Raw genomic sequence first — 11132 nt, 5'->3', positions numbered from 1 at the left:
TTTGAATTTAAGTATTAGGGGTTTACACAGTGCATTATATTAGATATCATTTTGGGATTCAACTGCGTTAAGTAAGTCATTAACGTATGACCATTTCCATGAGAGGTAGTCGTAACTGACTAATTTCTCATGATTTTTGAATTGTTCATTTAGCACTCATTGCATCGGGTGATGCTCACAGGGGTGAAGAAGTGGGATTGAAACTAGTGAAATGAATCACATAGCGTCAATCATCACTTCCGGGGCTTGCACCCGGTAACCAGGACTTCCCAGGAGGTCACCCATCCCAGATCTCCTCTGGCTCAAGTGCGCTTAACTGTGGAGTTTTCCCCACAATCAAGCCCACTTAGCTTGCTACCCCATTTGCAAAACCTTAGCAAGTATTGTGCCTCATGAACCATTCAAGTAGAGATCCCTTCACTCTTTTTGAATTTAAGTATTACGGGTTTACGTAGTGCATTATATTAGATATCATTTTGGGATTCAACTGCGTTAAGTAAGTCATTAACATATGACCATTTCCATGGGAGGTAGTCGTAACTGACTTGTTTCTCATGATTTTTGAATTGTTCATTTAGCACTCATTGCATCGGGTGATGCTCACAGGGGTGAAGAAGTGGGATTGAAACTAGTGAAATGAATCACATAGCGTCAATCATCACTTCCGGGGCTTGCACCCGGTAACCAGGGCTTCCCAGGAGGTCACCCATCCCAGATCTCCTCTGGCTCAAGCGCGATTAACTGTGGAGTTTTCCCCACAATCAAGCCCACTTAGCTTGCTACCCCATTTGCAAAACCTTAACAAGTATTGTGCCTCATGAATCATTCAAGTATAGATCCCTTCACTCTTTTTGAATTTAAGTATTAGGGGTTTACGTAGTGCATTATATTAGATATCATTTTGGGATTCAACTGCGTTAAGTAAGTCATTAACGTATGACCATTTCCATGAGAGGTAGTCATAACTGACTAAACTTCTGTTCATCATATTTTTGGTTTGTAGGTCAAAGTAGGTCAAAATAGCTAGATCTTTGATTTTTCTAGTCTTTCTTCGATCAGTTTTGAGAAATAGTGTGTAGAGCATCTATAATACCTCCCCGCCTACCCTTCCTCCATCAATACAACCTGCGCCATCTCCTAACTCAAATTCTTGCCCTTCATTTGTCACAGTTTCCCACTTTGCCCTAATTTCTACATTCTTGTGCATCATTGCTCCCTCCGTACTCGAACAAATCCAATCGCTCCTTAGCCTCATTCACTAGGTCCTAGACCCCTTAACATACTTATCCAACCTCCATTTCCACTTTCCCACCATTTTTCCTCCATCAACCCTCCAAAATCCTCTTTTTGGAACATCCTGTAGAAGCTATAGAACATCCTGTAGAAGCTACAGTACATCCTGTAGAACCCTTGCAGACTTCCTGTAGAAGCTCACGAAAGTGGTTCCTTGAGATCCGATCACTATGAAACTCTCTGAAAGGGTGCTAGGGACCCCTTAGGCCCTCTTCTAACCTTCCCAACCTCTTGCAAGCATTTCCTTTCGCCAATCCACCTCTGCACAGTCAAAAACAGTTAAAGCACATGCATAATAATTCTACCAACTTACTCAAAAATACAAAAGATGTTTCTTTTCAGATTTCACTTCAGAAGTAGCTTAGACACATGCAATTAACCTTCCAAAGAATCAATGGCATATTTTTCAGTAGCTTTCATCCTTTTTCTTGCATCAGTAAGGCTAGTTGGTAAAACTAGGGTTTGCTAGGGTTTGCATTTCCATTCAGCTTTTTAGTTTCTTTTTGCAAGTAGATTAGCCTCCTTTGAGTTAGCTTCCATCCATCAGTTAAAAGCTTCTTCTAAGAGCTCATAGAAGTTGGCTTAAGCTCCTAACGGACTTATGCCAGCTGATCAAGTGACAGTCGCAGCAAGAGCTAGTACTTGTGCATATAGCACCGTCACTTCCAAGTTTGTTACGAACTACCAGGTTGATAAAATTAAAGAAAGGAGTTCCAAGACTTGCAACATTATTGCTGCAATACTAGGGCCCACCAACTAGACAGTGAACAAAGTAAAATATGAACTTTTAAGCATAGGGTGGTTAATCTAACACACGGATCTCACCCATATCAGCTTCCTCTATCCTCCAACTGCCTAGATCTTGTTGCAAACCCGCTTTAGAATGCTGGTCTACTATATCATTGTGTTCCCTGTAAATGTGACATAAAGAAAATTCGTTAAAAAAAGACTTTAAATGTTTTGTCTCTTCTAACAATGGTGATAATATGTAATTTTGACATCTTCTCACTCCATTGAACCATTTGATGATGTTCATTGAGTCCCCGAAGATCTGAATCGTGAGTATGCCCAAGTGGGTAAGCCAACAGAGTAGGAGTTTTAAGGCTGACAATTTTGCAAAATTGTTTGATCCGTTCCCCAGCCCCACAGAGGCTTTGAGACATCTATGAATGTTTAGCTGAATTACCAACCCAACCCCACACTTATTGTTTTGGTTGGAAGCCCCATCGAAGTATGCCCAAGGAACTCCTTCCTTAATGTGCTCCTCTCTAATAGGGCGAGAAATTTCCTCCCGACTTGGCTCAGGTATGCTAGAGTAGATTTCTGCGCATCCAACAGTGGTATTCCCCACTGAGGGGTTTTGTTCTTTAAAAATAATTGTGTTCCTTGCTAGCCATATGCCCCAGGAAATGATTAGAAGAAGGTTTCATAGTTTCCCTTCAGGATGATGCTTCCACCAACTTTGCCATACTTCCGCTATTGTCCTCCCTTCCCATATCACCCCTATTCTAGATCAGTCTCCCTACTTCCAGCCATACCTCCTTTGAGTATGGGCATTCTTCAAAAAGGCGTTGAATTGTTTCAATATAATTTTTACATAAGGCGCATATCCCTGGACCCGACTTATATCTTTTCTGAAGTATATCTCAAGTTGGCACCTTCTTCTTGAGGATGCACCAGAAGAACATTTGGGTCTTTGCAGGACATTGTAGCTTCCATATTGAGGTAACCCATCAGTCTTGATTCCCCCAGCCTTTCTTCAACATTAGGTACTTATATCCTTTTGGAGAGTAGTTACCCGAGTCCGCATGTGCCCAAACTAATTGATCAGGGCTATCTCTTAGCCGGGCATTGGACTTGGACAATTCCATAATGAAGATGTTTCATTCCCCCTCCATTGTCTATTAAGATTTAGGTCTGACCCTGATAACCAGGCTTGACCCCATATGGTGGAATGGCCATGTTTCTCAATCTAACTGAGAGATTGAATGCCTCTTATATCGAGTTGGTTTATGAGACCTGGGGAAAGGGTAAAATCTTCATTGTACCCTACCCATGGATCCTTCCCTATACTGGCTTGTTCTCCATTTCCTACTTGCCAGGACAACCCTTGTTCAATGATCTTAAAGGCATCTAGTGTGGCTTTCCACACCACTAAGGCATTCCATTTCTTTATATTTGGACTTCTAATTCAGTCTTCCAGTGGAATAGGGTCAATGCATTTCCTCTTAACCACCATAGTCCATAGATTCTCCGTCCTGATAAGCCACCATCCCAACTTTGCTGCTAACGACGACCTAAAAGCAGTTAAGTCTTTGATACCCCATTCGCCCTACTCCTTTGGCCTTGCCACCTTCTCCCAAGCCACCCATGGCAGAACCGACTCCTCCTTTGAGCCTACCCATAAGAATCTGCTACAAACTCTTCTTATTTTTTCCAGAATCCCTTGCGGGACCCAGGTTAAAGCAGCCTAGTAGACAGGTGTAACAAGGAGGATTGATTTAATGAGGGTCAATCTACTCGCTCTAGATAGCCATTTAAAGCTCCAACGAGTGATCCTTGATTCAATTTTTGCAATTAGCCAATGCCAATCCTGCTTCCTGTATGAGCTGGGTTTTAGAAAGAAACCTAGATATTTGAAGTTGTCTTCTAGCTTCCGTTCTTCAAATGGAATATCTTCTTTAATTTGATTTGCTTCCAGTCTGTTGAAACCTTCCAACAGCAGTTGTGATTTTTCCTTGTTCACTTGCATGCCTGTAGCCTTCAAGAAGAGATCCAATATCCTTTTTAGTTCCTTTGTTTCACTCCTTCTTCCATTACTAAAGAGCAAAATGTCATCCACAAACAGGAGATGGGTTATATATAAATTGACAACCACTTCCAACCCTTTGATATCCCCTTTCCTTCTAGATTCTAAGAGCAGTTGGTTGAGCCCTTCGGCCACCAGAAGGAAGAGAATGGGTGAGAGAGGACATCCTTGTCTCAGCCCTCTTTGACCTTGAAAGAAAGAGGAAGCTGCTCCATTGATGAGCACTGCAAAGCTTACGTTGGTTAAGCATCCCATGACCCAGTTTATAAAATCTACTTGGAACCCCAAGTGGGTGAGGAGCATGCGAAGATACATCCAACTGATCCTATCAAAAGCTTTTGAGATGTCCATTTTCACTATTGCTCTACGTTTTTGTTTGTTTGATGTTGTGGATGGTTTCTTGGGCCACACCAATTGCTTCATGAATATGTCTCCCATCCAGGAAACCAAACTGTTCTTTTGACATATGCCTGGATAGAATTGGCTTTACTCGAAGTGCAATCACCTTCACTATGATTTTGTAGATACAGTTGCAAAGGGAAATCGGTCTGAAGTCCTCAAAAGAGGTTGGTTCTTCCTTCTTCGGGATGAGGGCTATGAAAGTTGAATTAAAAGGGGGATATATGACCCCTTTCCTTCTGGATTCTTCAACAACTTCGGTCAGCTCATTCCCAATTTGCTCAAAGAAATGTTGAAACAGCTCCATCGTCCATCCGTCTGGTCCGGGGCTCTTATCCTTTGGCATAGATTTTATAATTCTTTCTAACTCCCCCCTCGTGACTTCTCCCAGTAGTTCCATAGTGTCCCTTCGTCCACATAATGAGGAAAGGTCTGGGCTGTCCGGATCACTTCAGCCAAGGATACTTCCGTCGGGGCAGTGAATAGGTTTTGGAAGTGTCTTATACCCATCTGTGAGAGTTCCTCAAATGATCGGGCCTCTCTTCCTCCCTCGACCCTCAATTTCCAAATAGTATTCACATTCTTCCTTCCTCTCGCATAATTTTGGAATAATTTGGTGTTCTCATCCCCTGCCCTTCGCCAGATGGCTCTGCTTTTCATTCGCCACTGTTTTGCATTTTTTTTTTTAATAAAAGTAAAAATTTTAATTATATTTTAAAACTTATTTACTTAATAACCATAAATTTTGAAAGTAAATTTCAAATTTTAGTATCTCACAAATATAGACATCTATAATTTTATGCATATATTTTTTTAAGTTCATTTTACAATTTTACTTTCTACTTTATATAAGAATATAATATAATATAATATTATTAATATTATTTTATAAGTATGGACATAAACAACTTTGAATTTATATATTAATATTTTTTTCTATACTAAATTAATTAAAATAATTGAATGCATAATATTTTAATAAAATAACCCATGTGTTATTCATGCTATTCATTCAATTAAACTTTAGGCAGCTAGCCCCCAATGCACTCCCTTATGTGCCCTGTGACATGGACGATTAAATTAAAATAGCCCGGGTAGGTCAACTTGTGTTTTCGTCAACTAACATTCTAGCCACTCGACCTCAAAGTTTAAATATCTTACTAAAATGAGGCTAGAGAATTTCTCGGTCAACCCGTGTTGTTGTCAACTAACATTATAGCCACTCGAGCTCAAAGTTTAAATATCTTATTGGAATGACCCTCTCCGGGCTAAACCACGTTTGAGCTACCCCAATTTTAAACAGCTTACGGGATCCGACTGTTCTTAGACTTTCAACCACTTCGAAGTCAGCGCAGTCAACCCAAGTCAGCCCAACTCGTGAGCACAAGAATCTCACTTTTTCACGGTAGCTTGACCCCCAACTTCCAACCTCTTCGAAGTCAGCACAATCAGCCCAACTCGTGAGCACAAGAATCTCACTTTTTCACGATATCTCTATTTGGCTACTGCATTCTTTTACAGGGCGTGTTGCTTGACTTCCCACTAAATAGGGATCGACATAAATCTTTAATTGTGATTACCATAGCAACAACAACATCAATCTTTATCCTTTAAACTTATAATTTCTAATCGGCCTGTGCGCTTGGTTTCGCGATCACAATAGCAAATCAAGGTATGCCACGCGTAGGGTTCCTCCCATCAAATTGGAACAAGGTTTGGGTATTCTTCTCATTATAAGGTTTAGATGCACCACTCCAGTGTCGCATCGAAGTGACTTGCTACCATTGTCATGGCTCAACTAAGGAATTCCGCCCGAGCCTTCTACAATACAATTGTAGAGGGCTTCTATGATCATTCCTCTCATGCCTCTCCTCCCAATGATGATCATCTTGATCTAGCTTTCTCAACCAAGGCTCATATTCATAAGTCCAATGGACCTCGAGTTCAACTCCAAAGCTTGATACCAATAATAAGAATTCATTAACACCTTTCGTGGTGCTACCCCTATTGAGCTTGGGTAATAGATTCTGTAATAGGTTTCAACCCCTCCTCATTTACTCAGTTCCAAACACGGAATTCCAGGCATGGTGGTTTAGGCACATCTTCGGCCATTACCTGTCACGGGCTTAGCATGAACTCCTGAAAGGACTTCGCCTCTCCTGCCACAAGTCGACAGTGCCTGGATCCTCTTCAAGGTTGGAAGCAACTCTATGGCGCCACATAGAGCATTTCAGTGCCTCATCGACAACACAAATACGACAATAACGAATGTCCAGGCTCCTAAGAATGTAAGGATGAAAGCCGTTTAGGTAAAGATGATGGGCTGGACTGGCCCTAGAGGAAACTTCCGTCGGCACTAATGCATTTCTTGCCATGCGTCACAACAACTTGTGACTTGGTAATGATGACTGTAAGCAAATATATACCATTCTACGTAGAGATTCTTCCATGTAACTATTTCAAATTTGATAAAATGGGTCTCTGAGCCCATTGTTTTAAGTTTTTATTCAAGCTTTTGTTGTGGCATGTGTCAGGGCCTTATATTCCTCGGTTGCCTACTTATTTACTACTTTCAATACAGTTAATTATTTATTCAAAATAATGTCTAACTCGATTATATAGCATAGCCTTGATTATCATGTGGTTCATTTGCACATTTATGCATCAAATCCTTTGCATTTAACATCAACAAATTATCACATAAAATTTTGCTTTTCAAATTCAACACACACACACATATATTAGTAACATCCCCATAGAGATACACCATATATTAAAGAATTAAAAACAAAAATGCATGACTCACCCCAAAGGAAACTTCCCTTAGCATTAATGCATTGTTTGCCATGCTTCAGAGCAACTTGTGACTTGGTAATGAGTGTAAGCAAGTACAGACCATGCTAAGCAAAGAGTCTTCCATGTCACTATTTCACATTAATAAAATGGGTCTCTAAGCCCATTGTTTTAAGTTTATTCAAGCTTTTGTTGTGGCATGTGTCAGGGCCTTATATTCCTCAAATGCTTACTTATTTGCTATTTTCAATACAGTTAAGTATTTATTCAAAATAATGCACAACTCAATGATATATCATAGCATTGATTATCATGTGGTTCATTTGCAAATTTATGCATTAGATCCTCTGCATTTAACATCAACAAATTATCTCACAAAATTTTTCTTTTCAAATTCAATACACATACATATATATAATCAACACATATATCAGTGACATTCCAATAAAGATACACCACATATGCAAGCATTAACAACACAAATGCAATCCTTGAATCCAAAACCATTACCAACAACAACACAACATGGTTCATTAAAAGGTAAATAAGAATACACAAATACTTATTTTTGAACTTGCAGAGCAACTTAGTTTGGGATAAGGAATCTCCAACCAACGATAAACAACTCCAACCACACTTACTTGCAGTTTCCACCTCCGAGCCAGATTCCAGAGTCTAAGGTGGATGCTCATTCAAGGGATTAAAACACTAGTAGACAAGTTAAACAAGGACTCTAGAGGACCTCCTTCCTCAACCCCACCTGCTGACTGCTACTTTATTGGCACACAGGGAGTTCGCAGGCACCCTACATCACACCCAGATGCACACACAATGATTCACCCCTTCTAGGGACTCCATAATCCATTGTAATTTTAACACAGTGACTATAAGTCTTCAGTTTGGTATTCCTTTGGTGCTACTCCAGGATGGCCTCTTCCTAAGATGTTACATGGCTCTAGAGTATGTTATTTCAACCCATAGCCTCCACAGGACCCAAGTTGTTACAGGGCTCTAGAGATTCCATTCCAACCCACACCTTCTAGGGACCTAAGTTGTTATAGGGCTCTAAAGACCTTTGTCTCAACACAGAGCCTTGAGGGACCTAAGTTGTTACAGGGCTCCACGGATCTTATATCAAACCACAACCTCTAGGGACCCGAAACTGTTACAAGGCTCAAGAGACTAGCATCTCAACCCACAACCTCTGGGGACCCCAAATTGTTACCGGGATCGAGAGACTAGAATCTCGACCCACAACCTCTAGGGACAGAGAACTAATCCCCTTCTCTCCTCTTCTCTTTAGCACTACCTTCTGAAAGCTCTCGTTGAATCATCCATTTGGTCTCCCTCGTTGTTTTCCTCTAGCCTGCATAGGTTTGAATGGGTGTCTCTCCCCCTCTTCCTCTAGCTCGCCTTCGAATGGATCCCTACAGACATCTTTCTTATTTTCTGGGATTATCCCCTATTTTAATTCTCTAATCAGGTTTTTCCCTATGTCATCATGAATGGTGCCTTCTTTACCTTTGTCGTGCTCACTGCCTAAGACTGCATTTATTCTCACATCCTTCTTTACTGGTAGTTTGCAGCCCCTTCATAATCCTATGTCTTCTTTTCTTATGGTTTATTCTCAAGCAACATGTGCCTGAGTATTCTATCTTACAACCCATTTAATTTCAAGAGCTAATTCATTAATTCATGCATAAGGAAACTTTAATGTTTGTCTTGCAATTTAGGTTTCTTTCTCTGCATAAGAAACCATAACTTCCGAAGCAGGCAATCTTCCTCCCTATCTCTAGAATATGTGTCCCTTTGACCTAGTACCATTTTTTGATTTCAAATATTTACAATGCAACATATGCGAGGACCTTGGGTGGGGTTTTCACACTCCCCTCCCCCTTGAGGGAACCTCGCCCTCTGTGTTTGATTACCCATATGCAACACCAGAATTAAAATAAAACACATGTTATTTCATGGAGCTTTATACACATAATTTTGTATAGTATTTACAATTATACACACTTATTTTAACCACCAAACCCGAAGGGATAATTAGCTTTCATGGCATCAGTCATTTCCCACATGGCCTCCTCTGGCCCAAAGTGCTGCCAGTGCACCTTGACCCTCTCTATGGCTCGATTCCAGAACATGAGACTCCTTCGGTTTAGAGGGCACGTTGACTCTGGTTGGAACTCTCGCTCTAGTTCTAGTTGTAGCACATACCAATTAATCACATGATTATAATCCTACACATAACTTTTAAGTTAAGAAACATGGAAAACATAATGAACTCTAACAGATCGACGTAAAGCGAGTTTATATGCTATTGGTCCAATCTATTCAAGGATTTCAAATGGCCCACAATACTGTGGTGCCAACTTGGCACATGTCCCCAAACTTAGGGAACTTTTCTTGGGTTTAATTCTTAGATAAACATGTTCTCCAACTCGAAACTCTTTGTGTACCCTATGCTTATATGCATAGCTTTTCTGTCTATCCTATACTACTTCCAAATTTTTCTTTATGATCTGAACTTGTTGTTCCATATCCTTAATCATATCAGGTCCTACATGGACCCTGTTAATTGGATCACTCCAACTAATGGGTGTGTTGCAACTCCTGCCATACAATGCTTCAAAGGGGTTCATCTTTATGAACACTTGGTGTCCATTATTGTATGCAAATTCCACAAGTGGAAGATATTCTTCCTATTTCTTGGGCTGATGCATCACATACATCCTTAACATGTCCTCAAGTATCTGATTGATCCTCTTTGTTTTCCCATATATTTTTGGATGATAGGTTGTGCCAAATGTTAATTTTGTTCCCAATCCTGCAAGAAATTCCTTCCAAAACCCAGAAGTGAACTTAGCATCCCTATCTAACACAATCTTCTTGGGGATTCCATGTAGCATCACAATCCCCTTTATGAATAATTGTGCTATGTCACTAGTGGAATTGGTGGATTTGAATACCACAAAATGAGCTACCTTGTTAAGCTTATCCACCACTACTAGGATTGAATCATAGAAGTGAACTTAGCATCTCTGTTTGGCACAATATTCTTGGGGATGCCATGTAGCCTCTCAATCTCCTTTATGAATATTTGTGCTATGTCACTAGTGGAATTGGTGGATTTGACTACCACAAAATGAGCTACCTTGCTAAGCTTATCCACCACTACCATGATTGCATCATGTTTCTTAGATGTTTTGGGAAATCCTGAAATCCATAAAATTTACCTCACACTTGCATTCTAGAATAGGGATAGGTTGCAACAATCCTGCCACAAATGTTTGCATCAGACTTTCACTTGCTGGAATTTAATGCATTTTGCTACGAAATCTACCACTTCCTTCTTCAGATTTGGCCAGTGATAGTACTTTTTAATGGTTGTAAGGGTCTTTTGATACCCTAGGTGGCCTGAATAAGGCTTAACATGGAACTCTTTCATTATTAATCTTTTTATTTCATCATTGTTAGGCACGTAGATTCTGCCTTTGAATCTGATTAGGTCGCCCTCAATGAGGTGACATCCTTCATCCGCACTGCTTTGTCACAACCTTTCTTTTATTTGCTGGTATTCTTCATTGTGTTGTCCAACACTTTTAATTTTTCCTTCTAGCACCATGAAACTATAAATTTCAAAATTAAGCTTCAAAATTTACTATTTCACAAATATGAACATTTATAATTTAGTGGATACGCAAAATTTTTAATTTCAAAATTTAATATTTCACAAATATGAACACTTATAATTTAGTGGATACACAAAATTTTTAATTAATTTTATCTTCTATCTTATATTTTTAATATTTTTTGTTTAATAAAGATAGATTTC

The sequence above is a fragment of the Pinus tabuliformis genome, chromosome J, assembly GCF_031772625.1.
Source record: "Pinus tabuliformis cultivar Carrire ecotype Pingquan chromosome J, CPIR1, whole genome shotgun sequence".
Taxonomy (NCBI): Eukaryota; Viridiplantae; Streptophyta; class Pinopsida; order Pinales; family Pinaceae; genus Pinus; species Pinus tabuliformis.
Note: the sequence above shows the minus strand (reverse complement) of the source record.